The following is a 25,817-nucleotide window of genomic DNA, read 5'->3' on the forward strand; positions in this document are numbered from 1 at the left end:
CTCTCTGAATTTACAGCACCATCCCTTGGGCAAGTGACCAATGGCCAGCTTCAAGCAGTTGTTTTTATGATGTGCCAGGCAGTGGTGAAGATGATGGTGTTTATATGTTAGTCAGATCTATATGGTGGGATTAATGTACCGCGAGAGACCTGGTGCTGATGTTTCCAGCATCAGGAATGTTTCACCAGCAGAATTGTCACTAGGAAACTTGGTGCAAGTCATGGCTGATGGCTCACCGCAGACTGCTCGCTTTGTATGAACTTCCGGCAGACTATGGGACAAGCAGGGATGCTCCTCACTCATGTGTCCTCCTTCCTCCTGCTCGCCCCTGTCCTTCTGGCTTTGTGCTTGGCCAAACCATAAAAACTGTCCAGCTCCTGCCAGAAGCTGCGTACCAGGGTAAGGAACGAAATGAATAGGTGCCTCATGTAACCCAACTTGCTGGAAGACACTGGGCAGCTGACTTTCATCCTTCTCTCCCTGCCTTGTTGGGTGGTGTCACCTCTCAGCTGACCTGCAGTGGCTGGCCTGAGCATGGGATGGCAGCCTGACACCCTGCTGGGGTACCTGCCGATGTGGGCATGGCTCAAACACCCCTTCCTAATGTAACTGCTTATTCTGCCTGTGTGTTGTATAACTTTAGCATGTGGCTGAAGCTATATTGGTTGCTGGAGGGTAATTATTTCTTGATTCTTATGGGAATTTATGGGAAGCTTAATGCATCAGTTGAGTTGTCTGAACTGGAAAGGTAAATCAGGAAAAAAAAACAAACAAACAAACAAAAAAACCCCACACAGTAAAAATGTTTGGGCTGAAGCAAGTAATTGTTCCCCTTCCACATGGAGAAGTGAACACCAGGCTTTTTGGACAGAAGTGTGAACATCAGTGTTAGTGTGAGCTAGCAGAGAGTGGGCTCCTCAGCAGATGATGGAAGAGGAGAGAAACAGTGAAATTCATATGTTACCATCTCCAAACTGAGCAACCGGAAAAAGAGCAGGAGGGACCAGAAATTATTTGAAGATTCACTTCCCTTCAGTGTTTTACTGGAACTGAGTGAGCAGATATTAGCAGGCTGTATTCCAAGCTGAGGTTATTTCTTCAGAGCATGTTCTGGCAAAGGATTTTTGGCTATGGCCCATCCTCAACCTGAATAACTGGGTGATACCACAGGGAAGAAATCAGCTAACAGCAAATCATGGATCTAAATTTCAGGCAGTTGTTGACTGTGCATCCGTTATGCTACCTTTTTATAACTCTCTGTATTGTAATCAACTGTTTTTGGCTTTGACCTTGATAGGGTAAAGCAGAACTACTCTTACCCTTCAGTGCTGCCCCATGAGAAGCATGGTGCCTCTGTGCACCTTCAGGAAGGGTGCTCTGTGCTGTGGGAGGATTGAATCACTACAGAGGTGGCTGGGCAGTCTCTTGGCATGTGCTACCCAAGTGCGCTGTGAGGATCTCACGGTTTGGGAGCTACTCTGGTGCATGTGCTGGTGAGTCACACGTGCAGCTGGGAAACACCAGAAGCTTCAAATGGGAGCACATCTGGATATGCATGAACACATCTGGAGCATCAGAGTTGCTGCATGTTTGCAGCATCCTTGTATTGTGTGGGCCATGAGCCACTTTCTACCCTTTCTGTACTCTCTGGGGGAAACCTTTATCATATTTATATAAAATAACATTTGGGAAACACCTTCTCTCCTTTGCCTTCATGGTGAGGCTTCACATGTCCATCAGTGTGAGCAGCTGGGTTGTTGCACTGAAGGATGAGCTGTGTCAGGACTGGATACGAGTGCTTCAAGGTTGAATAACTGGTTGTGTTGCCTGTGTGTTGTCCAACACTCAAGTATCCAGTGGTGTCTCTGAGAAATGTTTGTCAGCGTGTTCTGGTGGATAGCCTGGAGGGCCTTTTGTGTCTTTGCCAAGTGCTGGTCTGTTGTATCATTTTTTGAGGCATGATACAGCACTTGGCACAGCAACCCTCCAGGCTTTGCCCTTGTAGAGACTCTGAAGTTATTCCCTGTGATGCGACTGCACCCTGGAAGGGAGATTTGAGGGCTGCCCACTCTATCAGTGTGCATGTGGACAATGCAAGGGAAAAAAATCAGGTTACATAGCAGCACCAAATTCTTCAAAATGTCCTGTCTGTATGCACTGTGAGCACCTTCCATCTCTCTTCTCTGCTTTGGAGTCTCTTAACTTCTTAGGGTGGTAAGAAATGAGGGATGTGGAATGCTCCCTTTTCAAATACGTCTGGCTATATAGGATGATGACTATGGCTTCTTGCACACCTAGTCACCTATCTGGAGTAATTTTGGGGATCTGTGCTGCCCTGTGTGCCCAGATAGACAGTACTTCTCAAAGTGCACTGTTACATTAACATCCCCAGCCTGGGCGAGAGAGCAGCTCTTGATCTTTCAGCACTTGCGACTGGCAGTCGTGCTGTTGCCAAGCCCCTGCTGCCCTGGTATGGGGAGGGGAGCACCCTTCCAAGGCCATGGTGGGCAGAAGCGGGCAGAGGCTCAGCTGGGAACCTTGTGGTGTCTGGGGATGAGCAGCAGGTATCTGGCTAAGCTGGTCCTTAGTTCCTGGGTGCCTGTTACAGAAACAAGGTGGGTAGAATTTTCACTTGCATGTTGTCTGATGCAAAGTGACCATATCTGTAAACCAGCACAGTTTGGTTTTGAATAAGTAAAGGAAATGAAAATAATTCTCTAAACTTACAAGTAGAGATAGGGAAATGGAGAAGAGGCAGCAGAGCTCTGGAAGCAAATGGCCTACACGTTCAACACAGCTCGGATGCACAAGTACCAGGGCTGGTTTGATCAGTGATTCTGGCTAGTGATACATCCTTGCAGGGAGGTGACACCAGGTAAAGGCAGATTTTTATATTGGGATGGGACGTGGGTCACAGATCTGACATTTCTTGTGTTTCTTGCGTTTGAAGAATATATTACTGGATTTGAACAAAACTGCTGTTGACTGCTATTTTAAAAGATTTTCAGAATTTCCCCAGTCTTACACTAACTTTGTAAATGAAGGGAAGAAAATTGAAGAGAAAAAAAAATGCGCAAGTATATTACAAATTTAAAACAAATATTTCTCCATGAATATTTCAGAGCATTTAGGAACAATACTTTCAGTTGTCTGCTTCCTACGTAACAAAAAAATGCCCACCCTTCTGTACCTGTTTCATGATGGGAAAGCTTGTAACTCACCTTATCTCTGTTGGTATCAGAATATGACATGTGGCACTGCCTTAATGTCTTTTTTTTATTATTTTGCAATTTCCTGGATTGCCTGCAATGTCTTTGTTGAAGCAAAGCATATTCAACCACTGGAGAGCCTTGTAGGAGAGCTAAATTATCTTTTCTCATGAGCTTTGCAAAATAGTTTAAACCAAACACACTACTCATGGATGTTATAAGCTCAGACATGCACATAAAATGTGAAGCTACTGAATTAAGAAATAACTTCTGATCACTGTTTCAGCAGCTTATTATAATTATCTCTTTATTTTCTCTGCGATTTCTGCCAGACAGAGATTATCAGAAAACTGAAAATGGTTTAATATTGAAATATCTGCATTACTATTTGTGCAAAACCCAGAGTTTCAACGGCCAAATAATGTGAAGGGAAAGCTGAACTTGAGAATACATAACACAAAGTACATTAACTTGTTGGAAACTTGGGCACAAGAGTTGTTCTTTGATACACGCAGCCAACCCCTGTTTCCACTGCTCTTGGTGAATGTTTCCTTGTTCCCAAATGCTTTATCTGGTATGAGTAATGAATTTGAAGTCTTCTGAAAATGCTGATTTCACCAGACACTTCAATACATGAAAATGCTTGTGTTTTAAATCTTGATACTAATACTTTACATCAAATTTTTCAAGTCCTGTGCTATGCTTGTGTAGGGACTCTCACAAATTAATCCTGTGCCACTGTCTGTCACGCTTTGCCTGGGGCTGAAGTACTACCGTGTGTGACTTGGTGCTGCAGCTTCAATACATCCGAGAAGTGTTGGGCAAAACATTCAAGGAGGTATATATATATGAAATATTAAAGAAATTTAATATAATTAAAATTTTAATAAAATAAAATATGGTAAAAATGCATGCATTTTGCAGTAGCAGTGCATAGCAGATTTCTTAAAACAAGTGTTAGTGCTAAGCAGATCAAGACCCCAGTCCAGGGTGAGGGTTGTGCAGTACAAAAGAAGAAGAAATAATCTGGAGAATGAAGGGACTTGTGTTAAATTCAAACTGTGGCAGCCCTTTCATTTTCTAACACAACGACTGTCTCCTGCTTCCATGTCCTGCAACCTATGGTGAGAGCTGCTGCTAAGTTGCTGGGTGAAGAGCCTGAAATGTTATATCAAGTGCATCATACAACTCTGCGGTTAGTGGATGGAGTAACTGTTCTCTGGGGGAATAAGGGCCATCATAAGCAGAGATCTGGATGAGCTCTCTTGGCTGCTACTGTGCTGAGTCCAGTTCAGGGTGTCTTCAGCAGACTGTGGCAAATCCTGTTTCTGCTGCAGATGAACACATGGGAAATGAACTGGGTGTTCTGGGCACTCATCGTAACTGGAGTATTATTGAGAAGGGATGGAGACCTGTGGCTTTGCCAACCCAATGCAGTGACTCACACTGGGGGTGAGCCAAAGGTAGGTGCAGTGAGACACCTTCCTCTTCCTCCTGCACCTTCAACAGCTCCTTCGCATGCCTGAGGTTGTTTGAAGCTCAAGAAAATTTAGATACTTTTCCACTGTTTGTTCTTGTGTGGCTTTTCTCCTGCATTTCAGAAGAAAATTGCAAAAGAGACAGTGAGGAAGTCCATCTGCTCAGTGCCTCTAGCCCAGGCATGGTTGGGGAACTAGAATTGCTGCAGAAGTGACTTTATATGTTGTGATATTCAGCCCATGTATTCAGTCTTTAGGGGCCTCATGTCCTGTGAAGAGCCAACCAGACCTCTGTGATTCTCCAGGTCAAACCCCCAACTCTCCAGAATCTCAGCACCATGGTTTGGAGCTGCAGATTTGCCCTCAGAAGTGGCCTGTGATGTACAGTATGATGAGAAGCAAAAGTCGCTTCCTATCAGTGGGGGATCGGACAGAGGGGCTTTGCATTTTGGCTACAGCTCTCCCACTGCAGAGGAGTGGTGTTAGATAGTCATGAGGCTGAAAACTGTCCTGGAGTTGCACAGGAGCAGGTATCTGCACAGATGTGCCAGGGTCTGCTTCACAGCTAGCTCTCTGGCCTTGACCAAACCAGGCAATGCACTGTCAGTACCTCTGGATGAGTTGCTCTGGCCTCGGGAAGGGGCCTCCAGGGCTGGTGCAAGACAAATGAGTCCCTCCTTTTCCTCCTCTCCCCTCAGAACCGCATGTATCCGTGTGATTTATGTGACTCCGGACTTGAGCTCATGTTTACTCTGCGGAGAGCCTGATGGCTTCTCTGTTTGCCTTGGTGCTTGCCTGAACACATTGTTCTTGCTGCTGACAGTTGTGCCGGCGGTGGTTTTATTTGGAGAGTAGTGGAGAGGCAGGAGGTGAGGAAGACAGTGATGAGGAAGAGGTGTCGTGCTGTGCGGAGCTGGTGCTGCTGGCTGGGCTTCCTGACCCCGGGCAGGCAATTCCCACCTGCGCTGTGCTGCTCGATGGGAAACACAGAGACAGGGAAGCGTGTTAATGGGTCAGGAACCAAACAGGTTGGAGATGCTTGGAGCATTTCTGCAGGGGCTGGAGACCCTGACTTTAACCACTTACTGACAGGTAAAAATCTGCCTCCATCCCCAGGAGGCATCAGACTGCTACCACCTGTGAGAAGAAACTGATAACTCCAAGTTGAAGCAAAGTGAGAGCTGAGGGAGGTGAAAGCAGCTCTTTGGATGATGTGGGATACAATCACTGCTCTGTAAAAGCTTGATTGCCTGTAGGTAACGTGCATGGTTCTGCAAATGGGAAAGAAGCAAGCACAGGGCTTGTTCCCATCGGTTTGGTTTTGTTTTGTGGCTCTTTAAGGGAGGATGGAGCAGGAAAAAGAGCTGCATCTTATGCTAAGCCGGTGCAGCACCGAAGCTGGGACGAATTCTCCAACTCCCAGCTGGTGGAAGAGATTTCTGTGCGAGAGGGGCTTGCATGGGCTGTGCTGCTGAAGACACATCTTGAAGTAATATGTGGCTCTTGATGACACCTCCTCAACACTTAGTAAATTTGACCTCTTCTTTCATGTGCCATTATACTGCCTCACATGGCTGCACAGACAGCTAGCACATTGAATCCGAATTTTATGTTTTCAGGCAAGGAACATGTGCTCTTTCAAATTGAATGGCGGTGCTACCAACAGCTGGCCCTACTTCCCATTGCCTGGAAGGTGGGAGGTCAGTTGACAGGAAGTCTCATTCTCTGTCACCCAGAAGTGCCATCCTTCACACAAAGGTGGGTTTGGTTTGGTTTAAAGCCCTTGAGTGTGCTGAGCGGCACAGGTGCTCAGCCCCTACTAGAAACACTTAGCCTTAAGTACGATGTACTCGTCCTCGGTGTTGTTAAAAACCTTTTATAAACACTGTCTGAAAGTGCTCTGATTATACATGACCTTCCCCCTCTGCTTGGTGTCATTTCATTAATTTATCTATTAGGTGAATAATTCTGTTTTGGGAACAGAGCAAATATAGAAATTGCACAATGAAACACATTTAATATATTCAAATGGCTTTTTCTTAATATAAAAACAATCATTTGCCATTCATTTTTCATGTTGTGTTGAGTATTTGCAGGCCAACATAGGAAACAGGCTGGTAATTTGGTCCTCCTTAATTTTGGCACCTGTAGTTATTTCAGAACTACAGGCTGTTTTCTGTGGCTTTACTGCTCTGTAATTCAATACCCTTTTAGGACCTTAATGCTGCCATTAGTAGCAGATTGGCCTCTATTCTGAATAAAACTCTTTATTACGTTTGTTTGTTTAATTTTTATTAGAGAAGGGTTGCCCAACAACCACAGGGAATGAATTTCCGAGGAGGTACAGGAGCAGCGCCTGAAATCCCTTTCCCGTAACTGCTGGTGAGAGCAGGAAATCCTGAGTTACTGTAGGGATCTGCAGGGTGCAGATGGTTAGCTCTGGGCTTTAGGTAGCCAGGCTGATGGTGGTGGTAGCATCTTCTCTTGAGCCTTTCTCCGTGCCTCTGAATAATGAGCTTCGTTATCTAATCTGTGCACAACTGAGGGCTCAAAGTCCTGTAGGTACTTTTTCCACTGCCGTGTTTTTCATTTTTTCCTTTGCAAGTTTTTTTTCCTGAAAAGATAGTTATTGAATTCCTTCATCCGTTTTGTTGACCCTTTTCTTTGCTAGTGTAGCTTATCTGGTTTTGCCTTTCTCTGTTTGCGTTCATGTTAGCAGCGGGAGGATGAGGGCTGGAACTGGGGCTGTGAAGGGCAGTGGTGGGACTGAGTCTGTGCTCCTTCCTCGGCCTCACAGACTCTCATGCTCACTGGAGTGGCAGTTTGCTCCCAGGGAGGGAATTGCTCCCAGGACTCTGTTTTTGTGGGCCAGAGGAGAGGGAAGCTCCTTAAGCACCAGGTACACCAGCTCCCCTGTTGCTGGGGCAGGGGACCTGGGGATGCCTGACCAGGGCTGGTGCCAATGCATGCAGCTGGGGCTGGGGGAGGCACTGGAGGATGGATCTTGCTCCTTCTGCTGCATCTTGGAAGGAGCTGCCTGGTCCTCCCACACCCTTCCTGGCTGGCCTTGGTCCACCATCCCCTGGCCCAGTCCTCAGCAGCCCTGGCAGGGCCAGCTCTGCACTAGGGCCAGGAGATGAACCTCAGCTGTTCAGTCTCCATCTCCTTGGAAAAGACATTAGTGGAGGAGGTTGGTAGGAATGGCTCATGCCACCAATGTCCAAGGGTGCTGGCCAGGATGGTGCTGTCCTGCTGCTGTAGGCCAGCAGAATTGTGGTGGTGGTCGCCTGAAGCCCCTCTGCCTGGGGATGAGCTGGGAGCAAGCAAATCCAGGGAAGTTTTCTTCCCTCTCTGTGAACTGTTTGCTCATAGTTTTACAGGTCTCTAACATGCACAAAAAATTAGATCTTGTTCGAGCAGACATCTGATTATGAGAACGAGCATGCAACGCCCGCCTACACGAGTGCTGCTGAGTGCCTCTAGCACAGCAAAGAGCTCAGACTTGCTAATTTCCAGCATCCCTGGCTGCTTGAAGGGGAAAAAAAAGACCTAAAACCCCATATGCGGTGAAGTGCCTGTTATGTAATTACTGCTCCAGCCTTCTGCTCCCAGCAGTTGCTCTCTTTGCTGAGGAGACTGAGGTCTCCATTGCTCCTTTAAGGTCCTGAGTTAAGGTTCTGCTGCAGATGTCTGCAAGTAGTCCCGTAGGTTTGCATAATTTCCTTTCTATTTCTCTCCTTTCTGTAATGAAAGGTAATCCTAGACAACGTATCCAAAACCTTCTCTGTAAAGCTGCAGAAATCAGTCATACAAAAGCTAGAAAATACCCAGGCCCATGTGACCTTAATTCAGTTCCCTTGCATATATGCATTACAAGAGTATGTGATCATGTAATTAAAAACTATTGGCTTGGCAGGACCTTGGCGTACTCCTAGCGCAGAATAAGATAGAGGACTGCAAGAAGAGAGGGAATGTTTACTTGTAGTTAAGGCGCTGGTGAGGGATGTGGGAGAACTGGATCCTAACCCTGGCGCTGTCATGGGATTCCTGTGTGATGCTGGGCAGAGCTGATCCCCCTGCAGCCGCAGAGGGTGTTGAACGCCATTATCAGCAGCAAAAAAACTCTAGTTTTTTTTGATTATTCAACTTTCCAGCCTATAAAAAATTCTGTTAGCACTGGTTATTTGTATAAGATATGAATCTGAATAAACATACGTGCGGACAACTGTAGGAAAAGGGTGAAAACCTCTTATCAGAGGTTTTATCCCAGATTATTTCCTTCTGTAGCCACTCCAGAGCCCATGAATGAGGCTGGCTGTTTTCATGTTAGAGCTCTCAAGCTTTAAGGGCTCTCTGTGTCCAATTAAACAGTAGCATATCTCTTGAATATTAACACATTAAAAGCAATATACTTCCAGCAAAGAAATCTGATCCTAATTGGCCCTGGAATATTTTATTTTCCAAACTGAGCTGTGAGCCGTTAAGCTTCCTTTTTAAAGACTAAGCAAACATTACATTCTTAGGGAAAAGTCAGCCCAAGGAATGGGGAAAAATAGACTCTCAGACTGTACCTGTCAATCTTCCATTTTCCAGTGTTTTGCCCAGAAACAAGCACAGGAACTAATTGACTTCTATCCCCTTCTGTCTTTTTTTTTCCCTTACATAGTGACTCAAATTAAAACAAAGATAAAATTCCAGGGGAAGCTGGCATTAATCAGGGTTTGGATTAAATTAAATTAAGTGCTTTTTATTGAACTCAGCAGTATTAGTTATTAAAACCAGAAGGCCTTTCTCAACTAGTGTAAAAAAGCAAACAATGACTCATACTGTGGCATAGATTTTATTGGGAAATTAAAATGCTCATTTTCTCATATTCTTTCCTTTTTTCCCCTAACTTCAGACAAACACATGTAAATACTGGTGAGCCCATACTTGCAGACCCCTTAGCCTGAAGCCATGCCGTTGTCGCTGGCACTGAGGCTGGTTCTGCCTGTGGTGGCACCTGATGGTGGGAGAGTGAAATTGCTTATGCAGAAATGGTGCTTCCACAGGTCTCCTGTGCCCTTGATGTCAAAATATGACTTGTAATTGATATAAGGGCCAGTCCTGCGTGGTGCTGAGCTGGCACTGGGTAGAGCCCAAGGCTCTGGGCATCGTGTAATGGCAAGTAAGACTTAGCAGGGTGGTTTCAAAGGCAGAACAGGGATGCCTGTCCTAGCTTTCCAGCATCTTCCCCACCCACAATCAGCCATGTTCTCACCCTCTTTTCTTGCATGAGGCTTATTCCTCTGGAGCCTGTCCAGTTCATCCCTACTGGCCCATGATCAGGGGTATTAATACCCTATTCATGCCATGCAATGACAAGTCCTGTTATTAACCTTTGAGAGAGGGATCAGTCTCAGCTTTTCACATCCATGGGGTGGTGGTTTCCTTGGGACCACCTGCTCTGCTCCCAGGAAGGACAGAGGGATGTGGCCGAGCTGATGCTGTGCCACCGCAGTGGACTAAGCAAAGCTGTGTACTGGTCTGTGGTTCTGGGGAATGAGGACCATGCTGGAGCCTGGCTGGCACTGCCAAGGATGCAGAACACGAGGACCTTCCAAAAGCATCCGTGAATGTGGGACATGTATGTGGCTGGCATAGGAAAATGGCTTAGGAAAAGATTTTCGAGCATGTAGATAATCCAGTCTCTGCACCAAAACAGCCCTCTTGAACGGTCCATGGAAGATGGGTTGTGTCCTGGCAGAAGGGAGCACGGCAAGCATAATCCTTCTTCTCTAAGACAGGAGACCTGGGTAATTATAAACTAGACATTTTGACTTTGCTAACAAGGAATATACTAGAGCAAATTATGAACCAATTTAAAAACACTTCGAGGATAATAAGATGACAAGAAACATTGGTCTAACCTAGACCAGTCAAGAACAAATTTGTTTTCTTTTTTGACATCCATTGATCTGGGAAGGTAATAGTAGTGGTGATGTATTTTGACTGTGGGGTAGTATTTATCTCAAAAACAAACCAAGGACACTTGGTTTGGATGAAATCACTACAAAATAGGTGAAAAACAATATATTCAAAGAATAACTACAGGTATTTCTCTGTCAACCTGGGAAGAGAAATCATGTAGGAAGCGTTAAGGGCCAAGTCCAGTATTATTCAATAGTTTCATTAATTTATTTTGTTCCTTCCTTTCAGATTCAATTTAGAGGGATTTCAAACAAGCACATTTCTGTTGTTGATTCCTGGTGGTGTGTGTTTGTTAATGAAGACAGCTGAGAAGGAGGGAGAGCAGTGGGTGAGGGTGTGCAGCCCTCCCCACCATCAGGGCGAGGGCGATGTAAGATGCTGCACTTACTGACCTGGACCAGTCTGGATTTAACCCCTCCTTCCTTCCCCCAGCACAGGTATAACCTACTGAAAGGGCCTGGAGATGAAGAAAACAACAGAAACTGAGAACTCTTGACCAGCTGGCTCAAACTGCTTTACAGATAGTATAAAAGCTTTGAATTTGAGGCAGCTGGACTGAAGCACTGGAAAATCTGGCTGTAGATTGTTTGAAAAAATATATATTTCCCTTAGGTGTTGGGCAGGTTTACATTACCAATGCAATGGCACCGTATAAGATGTTATGACATGGCTGGTGCAGAAGCACGCCTGGGAGAGTGAGGGTCAGCTATGAGTTTGGCTTTTGTGGGCAATGCCTGACTTTTTGTTATCATTTTGGTCTATTCATGGCCTGTTCAAATAGGAATTGCTTTTAGCTAAGCAAGGACTAGACAGAGGAGGCTCGCTACGTCTCACTGTAGAGGAGCGTGCCTGGCGAAGAGCCATCTTTGTGTGTCTGCCTGCTCTGGCGTGGTGTGTACTCATGTGTCCTGAGCGTGTACGTGAAGGAGGAAAATGTTTAAGAATCCACACGGTGTAGGAACGTGGGGCACCTGGCGTCTGGATTTCGTTTGAGGGAATTAAGAGCTGATCCTTAGCTGGAATATGAATCAGATATGATTGTGTCTGTGTTGACTAAAAGAGGTTGTGTGGTGTGCATGAGCTGGAGCTCAGTCTAATGTGGAAAAGTTTGATCCAGAGCTCTGGTTATTTTAATACTTGACTATTCTACCTATTTTAGTTCTGACTTGAAGTTCAGCGTTCTTTCTCGTCGGCAGCTGTTTGTATTAGCAAAGGACATGTGTGCAACCAGAGGAGAAGGACCTTCGTGCAACCAAACTTCTGAGAGTCCTGCAGAAATTTGTTATTGGGCTCTAATATTTTGTCTCTGTTGCTAGAGGGACTGGAGGAGCTTTCCCTTCACTCTGCTGCTGTGACGGGAAGGGGGGGAATTAATATCCTGCGACATCCCATCAAATCCCCAAATGCATTCATAGCACTGGGTTAGTAATCCATAGTTTTACAAGGTTTTAAACTCCTAATATACTTCAGATATTTTACGTGCTTCAGTAAGTCTATTGTGCTACATTAAATATATGTTAAGGAAAAGTCCCATGATTAGTTTTAGTACCTTTTGATACCTAAATAAACACTGACTGAATAAGAATATCTATATCAAAGCAAAAATTTTCGGAGTAGTTCAAAGAAATACAATTTAAGTCCCTTAATATCATCTCCTTTAATGGGAAACCTCTCTCATTACAATCATTCTTGGCTTTTAAGGTCAGTAGGCACTAAAATACAAAAATCTTGTCTGTCTTGCATAACAACATTGAAAAAAAAATTCTTATTCAGAAATTCCTACTTAGAACTTGCAACTTCTGGTTGAATCAGAGCAGATTTTAATAACATTTTCTATTCTTGCCTTAAAAAGATAACATGTGATGGAGAATCCTCCACAATGTAGATAAATTGTTCCAATGATTAACTGCCTTCACTGAATGTATGTATAAAAGGGAGGCTTATTTCTAGTACGTACATTTGTCTTGCTTCATTCTGTCTCTAAAAATTGCCCTGGCTTTGATAAATTAAAGTGTAACTTATAATTAAAAAAAAATCTTTTTAACATATTTTGGTGCTTAAGAGGTGATTGACATGCTATCTGTCACTAGAATAAATTGAATAGCTTGAAGTTCTTTGGTATCTCGCTGCAGTCATTATGCCAGCATTTCTAGGAGCATAGCCATCTTCCATTCATCTGCAAATTTCCCCTTGTTACAGCCAAACTGAATGCCCTCATTTCCTGCACCAAGGAGGTCTAAGTGAATAAGGGAAAGTGAGACTTTTTTTAAACTCAATATATGAATATATATTCTGTGGGCTATTTTTTGGTGGAACCCTGAAATTTTCCAGAGAGTTGCAGGTGGGAATTAGGCTCATATATATATATATATATATATATATATATATATATATATATATATAAAAAAATTTCAACCTCCAGGTGTTTGGCTTCCTGGGTTTGTGTCCAACAGAGCCCGCTTGGGTGCTGTGTTCCCATGGGTGTCAGGGGCCCACGGCGGCTGTGCAGCACCCTCATGCATGAGGCTCTGTGTGCCCTGGTAGGCTAAATCCATTTATGTAAGTTTGAGAAATGGATTGGGACTTGTCTCTGATTAGCAGCCTGATCCCTTGGAAAGGTTCAGTGATGAAAAACTGAGGCTGGAAAATGCACAGGGGCAAGTGGGTGGTGAGACGAAGGGGCTTGTGCAGTGCTCAGAGCAGTTGAGGTTAAAAAAAAAAAACCATAAAATGTCCAGTTATAAAATTACACCTTTCTTTAGCCTACATATTTCTACCTCCAACACCCAAATTTTTCACCACTCCCATATTCCTGTTTTCTCCCAGAAAAACAACATTAACCTTAATAATACAACCCTGTTACAGACAGTGTTGCAGCAGGCTCTCCTGGGAGGCACCCTGTGAAGCCAAGAAAGCGTTGCTTGGAATAAGTACCCTGGTCCTAATTTCATCATCCGTGGTACTGTAACTAGTCTTCATAGCCATATAAATGATGATGACAGAATATGCTTCGTACCAAATCACATAAAATTTGTGCTGCAAGCAGCGAGGAGCTTGAACCAATGCTTTGCCTGCCCAGCTACTGGTGGTTCAGGTTTTATTATGACTGAGGGTTTCCAATATGGTTGTAGGCACAGTCTTCGACCTCTCTAGCACCCACAGCAAAATTCTTCTGAGCCCCCAAAAGACTGGCCTGTTTCACAGTACCATCCTCCCCCTCTCTGCTGTCATCCTGTAGTTATAAGTTGCACTATAAGTCCTCGTTACTGGGACCTTTTCCCAAAGAACGGTCTTAAAGCAATAATGAGGGTAATGAGGGCAAATCTCCTTTGGATGTTCACCTTCAGCTTTCCCTCCTTCTGGGGAATGCTGCTCCCTTCCTCGGAGGGATCTCCTGCATCTCTCGCCTTTAATGGAGAGCCTGGACAGGAGAGTTGTGGAACTGCCAGCGCATCACCTACAGCTCGGTGCTCATTGCTGATGGTGGTTTTCTTCCTTCTCCTTTATCTCAGAGCCCAGGGAATTTATCTCAGAGCCCAGGGAATCCATCCAGCCTTGTGGCACCCTCAGTGTGCTGGTAATGAGTTCCTCTCCTTAATTACACAGCTGGCACTGGCAGTGTGAGTTGATATTTCCACCTTGTGATTTCCTGGCGCTGGTGTTCCCTTTGTGGTGAGGAGCAGCGACTAAAGCCCCCCTGTCCTGCCCAGCTCTGCAAGCCCCTGTCATTGCACCTCTGTTGCTGATCCTGTGGCTGGAAACATTCCTTTGGCTCGTCCCACGTAGAGCAAGGCTCTGCTCTGGAAACCTTCTTAAGCTCCTTCATACGCATGCCAAGAATTAATTTAGCTTTTCTGCTGTAGCCTTATCTTTTTGCCTCAGCCATCTACTGCCTCTACAGACTCTCTGGCAGGCTTCCTCCTTTTGATGTGTTTGAAAAAAGCTTTTATTAGTTTTTAAGGCTTTAGTAAGTTGTTTCTTAAAATCTTTTTGACTTGCTTTATTATACTCTTACTTTTAATTTGCCAGAGTGTATGCTTTTTCTGTGGGTTTTTTTTTTTTCCTTTTAGACAGTCTGTGTGGAGCTCAGAGGAAAAAAAAGACTGTTCCTTACATGGCAATAAAGTGGTTCTTGGGGTTTTGTTTCCCACATAAATGTCTCAACCTGCCCTTCCTTTCCCATGATCAAAGAGCCTGTATCCAGAAATCTTTTCTGACAAGTGCTGTGGCATCTCCTTCCTTTCCATCCTCAGCCCAGGATTGCAAGGGGCCAGTGCAGTGCAGGAAAATGTGCAATTAAAAAAGACCCCAGCATCACCCCTCTGTGTGCAGAAGTGCATCCTGACTGTAGTTATGTACCCTGCCGTAGCCACAGCCTCAGCCTGCTTTCTCCACACTGAACGCTGACCAAGAGGGTGATTTAGTGCGGCACCAGGATGTGGAGGTCACTCCACAAAGAAACCTTTAGTTGTTACTTCTGTTGAGCTGGACAGATCACCTGTGTGTTTCTCTGATGCTCTTGGAGGTGCATTAACCTCTTCAGAAAACAAACATGTACTGGGCACCAGTTACACTGATACCATGCAATCAGGTCCTTGGCCTTGGCTGCTGTGGCTACGGGTGCGTTATCCCGCAGCATCCCTCTGACCACCATTGCAGTGCGGGAGCAGACAGGATCCTGGCTGAGAGCAAGCAGTGCTGCTGCCACCACCCATGTGCATTGCTGTCATGGGGCAGCAGCTTCCTGGGGTGGCTGTGGCGGAAGATGAGCGGGATCTTGCTTGCGAGCACAGCGCAGCCAGCCTTCAGTGGGATCAGACGTGTATTTCCTGCTCCTGGCCTCTGATCTCCTCCTTGTTCTGATTTATCTTCTCTCAGCTCAGGACTGTTTAGCTGCAGAGTTTAATCCTCTGCTGTATCAGCATAGGGAAGCCCCCATCACCAGAGTGGTGATTCCTAATTTAGGTCATATCCATCTCCTCCTGCGTTCCTGCCCTGTGAGCTAGGCGTCTGGGTATCTTACCCCCCGCCAGAAGCCAACCTCTGAGCTAGCTGTGCCCGTGTGCCCATCGCTTCAAGCACCAGCCCTCGTTTAATTTACTGGTGTATAGTTACTAATATGTAAGTATATATTTCTAATTGCTAATGTATAAGTACATCTCCTCTTTCCTTTCAAAAATAATTATTCTGCCATTTCCTCAGCCCTCTCTGAATGAACCACTGCTCGTTTCTGAATTCATGCATGACATTTGATTACCTTTTCATAGGCATATCTTACTTAACTGTAAGTGTTATTAGTGGCCATAAAATTACCCAGCCCTGAAACAAAGTAAAAATGTAATACAAGCTTTAGCTTCAGTGAACTCCCGAGAGTGCGAATCCCAAAGAGGGGCTGTGTGTCACAGAGCAATGTCTTTCCTTGGGGCAATCATGTCCCCAAACCCACAACTGGTTACAGCCACTGCTTTAAAAAACTCATGTGTGAGTTACCTCATGCATTTGGGCAGGAAAATAACATGTGCTTTTCTCCTTGTTGGATTTATTAGTACCCTGAGCAGTAAATAGAAACAACCTGGTAGTTCCTCTAGATAGATTTTGCTGTTAGCGATATTCCTGCATTCCCTCTGTCCTTGTGCAAGAGCACTGCAAGGCTGAGCTCCTGCTAAGTGAATTATCCAACTTCAAAGCCAGCTGCTTTGCAGCAGCAGAGTTGGTGGATGGTGTTTTTATTAGTGTTCACATCACGTTTAAGCTGCTTTAAAATGGCAGATTTAAGTTCCAGAAACACGAGGTTTAAGGGGTTTATGCTTTGCAGAAACACTGTGTGGGACCTTGTAGGGCAGATCCACGCTGGTGGCTTTCCGTAGGCTTGGGGCAGCGCCATGTGCTTTGGCACACCATGACATGGCCGCTGCCTCCTGCCCACCGATGCAGCTGTGAGGCTCGGGGGTGCCCAGGGATAGGGACCCTCCCATGGCATGTGTTCCTCAAAGTGGCTTTCCAAGGGAAGAGTGCCTCCCACACTGATTCAGTACCAGCAGCTTCAGTGCCATTTGGTTTTGTGCTGTTTGGATTGTCAGTTCTCGGTAAGGGACACAGTTCTCTGGTAGCACTGTCCTTGGGCACCAAAGGAGCTGGATTCCCACTGATGAGTCTATGAACAGAAAGTTAAATGTAGCCCATGTTAAGGCTGGGACTTGAACACCCGTGGGTTTCTGTCCTTGGGAGGGATTTATCTCACTGGATGAACAGGACAATGGAAGAGATGAAGAGGAGAATAACACCAGGTGTTATGGTGTGTCCTCATTTTGGCTTGTTGCAAGTAAAGACAAATGGACCATGTGCACCCTGAGGATTTGGCTGCCACAGTGCATATCTGATCACAGCAGACATGCAGGCTTTGGCTTGCTCAGCATTTGAGTGTCTGGGTGTGTAGCAAACCAGACATGGACATGAAATCTTATATGCTCAGAAATAAGCTGGGTATCATATGCAAAGGAGCATTCCTCCCAGTGGCAGTTCAGGTGTGGCAGTATTGGGGATAATGATGATGGGAAGAGGAGACTTGGGACTGGTGGTTCCAGTAATGGCTAGTGACTGCTTGGGCATGTGGGTGCTGCTGTAGTTCTGCTGGGTTATGATGTACACACAGGGGGGGTTGTATCATATTCTGGGCAGAAAAAGCAAGGTTTTACTTTAAGCAACTCATCAGGTGACAGAGGGGTGCAAGTCTTTGGGAAGAATTTAGAGGACAAAAAGGTGACAGGCAGGGGAGATGTTCATACACCAGAAAACCTGGGAGAAAATGAACAGATATGGGAGGCTACATGCAAATACAAACCTTACGCTTAGGGAAAAGTGGTGCTTGCCCAGCTAGAAAAAGTGCATGTATGGATACCTAGGAGTGAACTGTGAGCATCACCCACAAGAAGTCCATCCCTCTCAGCATGCTGGTGCCTCCTGGTGTCTGAAGGAAGTTTTGGTTAAAACAATGTAGATACGGACACCCTATATGCTTCGGCTGTACGAGGGTCTCATTGTAATCTGATTGCTTCCTTTAAGTCATGCTAGAAATCAAAATTGCTGCTCTGTCCCTTCCGACACTCATGATTTTAAAATCACATCTTTGTGTCCTAGGTGCCTCCCTGTACTGCTGAGGAAGAGCTGTGTCCATCCCTGGCCCTTACACCCACTCTGTATAAGAGATGTACATAAAACCAGCGCTGTATCTTTTTTTTTTATTGCACGGTGCTTGACCACTGTGGCTATGCTTTGAAATGAGAAAGGTACACAGCTCTGTTACTCTGTGACTAACTGACTTTGTGCCTGTTTCTTGGGTGGCTTCTTTAGGAGGTTCAAGAGAGCCTGTAAAAGCTTTTGCCTTGGCAATGAGCTCCTGGTGACCCTTGAATCTTAGACACTCTCTCTGCTATCATGTTATTTATCAAGCAGCTCAGGCTAACCTTTTCCAGAAAAGATGTTTCTCATAACCTGCCAATTCATGTTACTTGCTTAATGACTAAGTCCTTGCAATTAAGTGGCAGATTGGCCCGAGTCAAGTTGGAAAGTGCCGTGAAATAGAAGATGCAGAGAAATGATAATCATTCAATAGCCTTCTGGGATGTAGCTCAGGTAGGGAAGGGACCCCCAATTTCTGTGCAGCATGGACAGAGCAGCAAGCATGCAGCCCATCCAACATGACTTCTCCTGGGGCTGCAGGGCAGGTGCGGTTAGTGTTGGAGAGCCTTGAGGTCAGGTTTATTGATAGGCAGGACTTAAGTGACACGCTATTTCATTAACCTGCCTGACCCCATGGATTTAAAATGGTAGGGCAAAGGTATGAAATAATAAAATACGTTGTCATTTAAAGATCAGGTTTGCTTTGGAGGTCACAGTATCTGGAGGGTCTGAAGCTGGCTTGTCAGTCACTACCACTCTCCCAGGACTGAAGTGGAGCATCTTGGCTTCTCCTGTTCTTCAAACTGCTACTCACAGCAGAAATAGGTGATCTGGTCCTGTTCTGTCTTTCCCCTCTTTGCCCAGCCCTGGTTCCCTTGGCTGGGCACTGGAATATTGTAATGTGTGTGTCACATCATCATATCGTACATGACCATGTGGAGATCTGTCCGTTTCTGTTTCCCCTTAGCTCTGGTTCCGTCATTGACATTTCTGCTATATACCATCATGAGACAGGGATAATTGGTGAGTTATAAATCCCTGTCTGCTCTGGAAATTGTGAAGTGTGTATTTTAATGCCCAAGAATCCCAACTCATACTTGATGTCTTTGTTCATATGTTGACAGCCCACGATAGTCCATTTGTTCCAGCTGCCCCATGTCTGAGACTCCCAAACCCTCACATTATTGCTTACACCCTGTCCCAGGAAACATTTAACCCTTCATTGAGTGGGCAGCAGTATAAAAGTGGATCTGGTGCACGTGTTTTCCATTTAAGAAAAAAATAAAAATTCTCATGCTTTTTGCTATTGAGTAGAATTCAAATTATTGAGTGCCGTGAAGGTGGCTCTGGGAGGTACCGGGCTTTGGCTATGCGGGAGAGTAGCCTAGATGAAGTGATGACCTTTTCTGGCCTTCATATGGACTGACTTTTTTTCAAGGATCGTTTTCTATGCATTGATGTGTGAATCGCATGCGTGAACAGGAACAGCACTTTGGGTGTTGCTGTAACTGGAGATCTCGACACTCTGCAGGGCAGAGTTTGGTGCAGTCTCCAAGCTTCCCTGACTTTTCTTTGCAGCAGAGAGTTGTTGTCCCCCTTCATCTCTTCCTCCCTGGGCTCCCTATGCACCAGCTGAAGCACATATCTATCAAACATACCCAACTTGCTGTTTCTCCTGGATGTGTGCAGGTGGGAGGAGTGGAGGATGCTCCACAGGGTGCCGAGAGGTATTGGCTCACCATGTGGAGGGAGTACCCAGCTGCACGAGCCTTCACAAATTTGGTCAGTGTAGTGTATCAAAAAGAAGACCCAAAGATTACTTGATTTGTGTGTTCTCAGGAAAAAAATATATAATCTACGGCAGAGTCTCTTAATCTAATGGCTAGAGGCAGAACAAGAATCAGGGGCTGGAAGCCAAAACTAAAGAATTCTAATTAGAAATGGGACACAAATATTTAGCTGGCTGCATAAACTACCTAAGGGGGAAAAAAGAAGTGTCTTCTCTTCTTCATCTTGTAATGCTTTATATTCAGTCTGGATGCCTTTATAGAAAATACACTTCAGCCAAACTTGAGTTATTTGGCTCAGCACATGGATAAGGGGGTGAAATACTATAGCGTGTGATGTACAAGAGGTCAGACAAGGTGATCTGATGGTTCCTCCAGCTTTAGAGCCTCTAAGAAGTTTCAGCGTGGTGGAAGGATGGGGCCAGTTAAGGTGTAAGTCTGTGACTCCATCTGTGCTCTCCTGGGACTAGCAGAGGGTCTGCGTGTGACCCTGCCTCTTGTTCCTCCAATCTCAGGAGAGGATGCTCTGAAGAGAAGCTAAAGGTTATGAGTATGGAAGTCATATATAAAACTGAATTCCCATGTTGTAGTGTTTTGTTGGTTTTTTTTTTTTTTTGCAGCCAGCACTTAAGCCATGAGTGATCCAGCCCACATATGAGTTTGAAATGTTCCATCATGTTTTCATTATTTGTTTAAAAATAGGAATTGTCAAGATCTCTTTTGCTTTAATTACCTGACGCTACAAGGCTTCAGAGCGCCTTTTTACACTCTCCAGAACGTGCCCTTGGGATGGGACATGTCTGAGTTCTGCAGCAGATGCTTTCAGAAGAAAGTTGCTGGCATGAGTGGCTGAAAATAGAAGCTTGTTTACAAGGCTGGTTTTGCATTATCAGCTGTAGTGCTCCAATAATTAAGGCTGTGAACTTAATTAGCTCAACACTCCATAATTCTCTTCTGCCTCTCCAGGGGCTTGTCTGCATACAGCTCTGTGCTGCTTCAACTTGTGCCAGGAACATCTTTATCCCATGGAGGCTGTGTTCACACGAGTACCACCTTAACTGCCATGAATCCTGTGCTCCATTTTTGAGTACACAAACCCTCCGTAGGGCTTTCTGGAGAGCCGATCCCTGGATTATTTGGCTGCTTTTATTAAAACCATACAGGCAGAAGTACTGATCTCTACTGAAGCATCAGGAGAACTGAATGATGCCATTGTTACTACTGATTGAAAGGGTGCTTGTACACTGGCTTCAAGCTTGTGTCTGTTCTTAAGTGGAAAATGTTTCTTAATGCTGAATAATGTAGTAACATTTCTGGCCAGCACAGTCTTTTTGACAATGAAATATTGCCATACGCTTCAGAACGGACTGGGGCTGCCGCTTTCACCTCTCCCATCTGGGTTAGGAGGCTTCTGAGCAGGACTCAACCCTGGGCAGGCAATGGTGTCCTCTCCAGCCCTGACCCAAAATGGCTCATTCCCCAGTGACCCCACCACAGTGTGCCCAAGCACGTCCCGTGGCCAAGACCGCCTTGTCCCTGGGCGTCGTCTCCTGTGTATTTCCCGATCCTCAGAGCCAACCCACACACAACTGGGAGATGTTTTCCTTCTTGAGTGTGTGAGCTTCAGCTGTTCCGACTATCCCGTGTGTGCGTCCTTCCTGTTTGGACAGATACTTGATACATACACCTCAGATGGGAAGGGCTGGACGTGATTAAAATACACAGTCCAGCCACAGACATCCTTTTTCCCTCAATGCTCCCCCCCACAAGCAAACCTGGGGGGTTGTAAGGGTATCTAGGGTTTATTTTGCAAAGCGTTGAGTAATTCTTTAACTATTTTAGATGCAGAGGGATGGATGCAAGGTGCTGCATGCTGGCATGCTGTGCCTGCCTGTATCATGGCTGACATTTGCTGTGTTCATGCTGAGGTACTTTCTATTTCTGCAGGAATATCTTGGCATAAAAAAGTCAAACCTTCCTGATTTATTTGGAGTTAAATTAAAGTTGGTATGTAAACTGATTAACTTTGTCAAAATACTTACATTTTTAAAATTCTCTGAACTCCCGGGATAACTGATGTTCCAAGTTATTAACATGTAACATTAACATTTCCCTTTAATTACGGGGCTGTGATGAAAGCCTCTTTCCCAGTGGGTGCGTAGCTCTGTAACCAGCGATGGTTCCTGGCACATGATTAACAGCTCTGAATCAAGGCAGGATGGTTCCCTTGGACATACCAGCTCTGCCAGGGGTGATGGCGTTCCTGCGGTGTATCCGACTTCACCGTCGCTCATGTACAAGCACAAAACCGTACTTGTTTTACTCTTTTAAAAACACTGCTTGTATAGCTTGAATGTCTTGAAATTCAAGGTAAAAGCAAATATTGGTGTGCTGGTTTTCACGAGCCCTGTTGTTAAACGGTTACGTATGACGTGGTTGGCAGAACATCAGCAGCTAAAGTGAGCACACTCATACTTGCTTCTTTCTCAGCCTTCTTTGTACCATCAGGCTTTTTGCCTCACGCTGCCTTTGAGCGCAAAGCTGGGCTAAGCAGCATTGTCCCCATCAGTAGGATGGGGAATGGGACAACAGATTTATCCTCCACATTGTCTTTTGTTCTGGTTCCCGAATGCTCCAGTGAGTTAATTGCTAGCAGAGGGAGAGGGTAGGGAAGAGCCACATGCAAAAGAGGAAAGGGATATTTTCAGCTGGGACCGAGACAAAGACACAAGCTGTGAAGAGTGGTGATACAAATGCAACTTTCTGGCCTTGCAACAGGGAACGTTTCTGATGGGACCGTGAATCTGCGGGGCTGGCTCGCCAAGCAGAGCCAAGAGGGCAGGTCCAGCGCTGTTATGCTAGATAGCATAAAGGCAAGACTTGCCGAACTTATAGTGGATAATTTATGATGTAACTCTCACAGCAATGGAGCCCCTCCATTTTGTGAAACAGAATGTCCTCTAGAAAATATTTGCACTTAGCTAGTACACGCAGGCTCAAGGAAATTCTTTCAGGAGGGTTTGAGTCTAATAAAATGGGAATGTGTGACCTGGCCTGCACCATTATTTGCCCGGTTTTATCCTTCTGTTATTATTTCCAAATGTGGAATTCTCATTCTTCTACAATTCTGCAGGTGAAGCTAGGCCAAGAAAAAACAATGGTCTCCCACAATTACAAGGAGCCACCTATTAGGGCTGTAACGAGGCTAGCAATGCAGGCCAGCATCCAGAATGGGACATGTTCCTGGGAGGTTGTGGAAATGTCCCTGCCAGCGCACAGGAGCTCAGTCCCTGTGTGGGCAAAGAGGTGCTGGTGGGAGCGGTGGGACTCCCGTGGGGCTGGGGAATGTTCACTCTCAGCCCTTCTCTACGAGCAGATGGGTTGCCTCAGCCAAAAGAGCTCAGCGTTTGGCTCCGATGTTCCGGGATGCAACGGCTTACAGATGGTACCGTCCCCTCCTCTTCCAGGACGTAAATCCTCTGGGACGGAGGCTGTGCCATCGCTAACGTGCTTGTGTTGGAGTGTTGGTCCTTGTGTGATGCAGAAGACGGAGATCTTGTAGGCACACTGCCAGCAAGCTCCAGGTCTTTTCTCCTCTAGTATTTACAATTTTACCTACCAAAAGAGCTCCTTTTAAAAAACATGAATGTTCCTACTTCTGCCTGCCAGATACTACAACTGGGAGAGCTGGATCCTTCAAGTGTGTCCTTGTTTCTAGTTATAAAACCAAATTTGGACAGCAACATATAATATTTGTGGAGGGTTTTACATTGGCTTTGTGGCACAGACGTGGTGGGTCCCAGTGCCTGGTGTTAGCCGGTGGTTGGTGGGGCTGTGGGCTGCAGCAGAGCTGTCACTAGCACAGTGTGCGGACGCTGTGGCTGCGGGACGAGGAGCAATCAGGGATGAATGCAATGACTATTTCCCAGAATGTAAACAGCCTCGCAGCTTAATGGCTATATTTACGTTGACGGAGATCAGGAAACACACTTTGTTATTTTAGTCTGAATAAGCTCATGCAGATGGTAAGCAGAAGCAATGTGTTTGGAGTTTCTGGTGCTCTCGGACAAGCCAGGTTGCACATGAGTGTGTTAACCTTGCCTTTGAAAAGCGCTTGATTTTTATCAGCTTGTTTACCAAACTGTCACAACAAGGCATGAAACCACAGAAGATTCATATGCTGATATGAGAAATGTGCGTGTTCTTGGTAGCGGAAGAGGAATAGGAGCTTTCTGCTCTTTGTTAAATGGGGTAACAAGCCGTTTTTTGCCTGCAAACCGCATTGCGAGCTGTTGAGCGGGGAGCTGGGGTGAGAGGAAGATGTTCCATGGACAAATTGCTCTTCTCTCCCACCACCTCCAGCCTCCGCAGATGCACGGGGTGGGATTCATCAAGTTGCTCAAAAAAAGCCATTTTCATCGTATCGTTTACCAGCGTCAGCGAGTCCCCCGTTCCCTCTCGTGGTGGTGGGCCGGCTCCCCGCGAGCCGGTGTTGCGATTGCGGGAGCTGAATGAGTTAAGCTGTGCTTGACGTTCCAAGTGGGAGCGAAGAGCCATTGCAAAATATTTTTCCCCCCGTTGGCTCTGCGTGTTGTTTTAAAATTAAATTGGTTCTGGTTAGCAAACAAGAACAGGACGGCAAAATCAAATTTTCTGAGGAATGTTGTGAATCCTGTGTGAAAAATACACCCCAAAATGTTTTTTCCCCCCTGCTCGCTTTGGCTTGCCTTTGTCCCCTCTTTGCCTGCCATCCGTCCCTCTCTGCTCCCTCCGCAGACGTGTCGGTGGGTGGCAAGGCTGGTGTCCTTATGCCGAGGTGCTGTGGTGAGCAGCAGTGGGAGTTAATAGGAGCTGGGACATCATGGCTTGGCCAATAAATTTCTTTCTTTTTCCCTTCTATTTATTGTCCCTCATTTTCTTTTCTTGCTCCTTTGTTCTTGCTGTCCTCCCAGCCCGCACTCTGCCTGAGGGATGTTGTTGCTCCCTCTCCGGCAGGTGAATGCTGTGCAGGTCCAGAGAGTACTTTGGACGTGTAAAGGACACAATATTACTTTTAGAGGCAGAATTGGACCCATAAAGTATAATTCAGCCCCATGCAGATGACTACCGCCGGCCATCTGTAATGCTTCAGTCTCACTGGAGTCCAGCACAGACTCTGCATTGGAGGAGTTACACCCACATGGGCTCTGTGATGGACAATTCAGATTTCTCCCTGTTTGCTTCTATCTTCCTTATTTATTTATTTTTGTGCAGATGGAAAATCTTTGACACAAATTGGCGCTCCTTAGATTCTGTTCCTCTGGAAAGCTCCTGCAGTTCTTAAAAGCTTCTCCTCCATTTGGTCAGCCCTGCAGGCATTTGCTGTGCACTTCATAAGTCATTTCTCTAGTCATTGCCTCAGTATTTGTGTATAGTCGTCTTGGATCTTTATTTATAGTTTGGCGCAACTTTGTTCTGAGGGCTCAGCAGACTCTTGCTGTTTTGTGCGAACCAGGACATATTGCTCTTAGACCTTTAGATGGGACAGCAGGTTACTCCAAGTTGAGTTTCATCGTGCTCGCAGTGTGTGTGGAGTGCTGGGGCTATGGTTATTTACCAGCTTTTGCTATTGCTTTTATTCGGGAAGTAAGACTCCTGATGCCTTGTAATGCTTGGTGCCCTGTGCCACCGATTCCTGGAGGCCGGGAGTGTACTGCAGCACCTGTGAAGGTGTCACAGCATGGTTGCCCCTCTCACGCTCTTCTCCAGGCATCTCCTCTTGGCCATTGCTGGAGATGGTAGGCTCAAACGGTCCTCGAGCATGATGTTGGAGCAACCACATGGGCTCACCTGACTGGGGAAGAGGGACAGGGTTAGACAACAGGTCTAAGAGAAGAATAAATGTCTCTGGGGAGGCAGCATGGGTCTGTTGAAACCTTGCCTCCAGGCAGCATGTGAGGATGTGTGCCTTGTCCCTGTGAGCAGCATTTTCTGGAGTGGGGCTGTGTGTTGAACCTCGTGTCTGGAACAGGGCTGTGGCTGTCATGGGCAGCCAGGGAGCACTCCTCCCTTGCCATCAGACCATTAGAATAAATAAAACAGCTCCACTTACACTGGCTGAAGTCAAGTCTTCTGGATTGTGGCCTAAACACGGTCAACAGCTCCTCTGGGCCCTTGAGCTGCCAATAGCTTGCACCTCCTAGTGAGTCTGTCCT

General features: G+C 45.8%; 1 protein-coding gene across 1 annotated transcript in view; it reads left to right on the plus strand.

Annotated features, from left to right (window-relative positions):
- HPSE2 (heparanase 2 (inactive)) overlaps window positions 1–25,817 on the plus strand; it is a 110,550-nt gene that overhangs the window by 32,108 nt on the left and 52,625 nt on the right. The gene's annotated exons all lie outside the window — the stretch shown is intronic.

The sequence above is a fragment of the Nyctibius grandis genome, chromosome 4 (genome assembly GCF_013368605.1).
Source record: "Nyctibius grandis isolate bNycGra1 chromosome 4, bNycGra1.pri, whole genome shotgun sequence".
In the NCBI taxonomy this organism is placed as follows: Eukaryota; Metazoa; Chordata; class Aves; order Nyctibiiformes; family Nyctibiidae; genus Nyctibius; species Nyctibius grandis.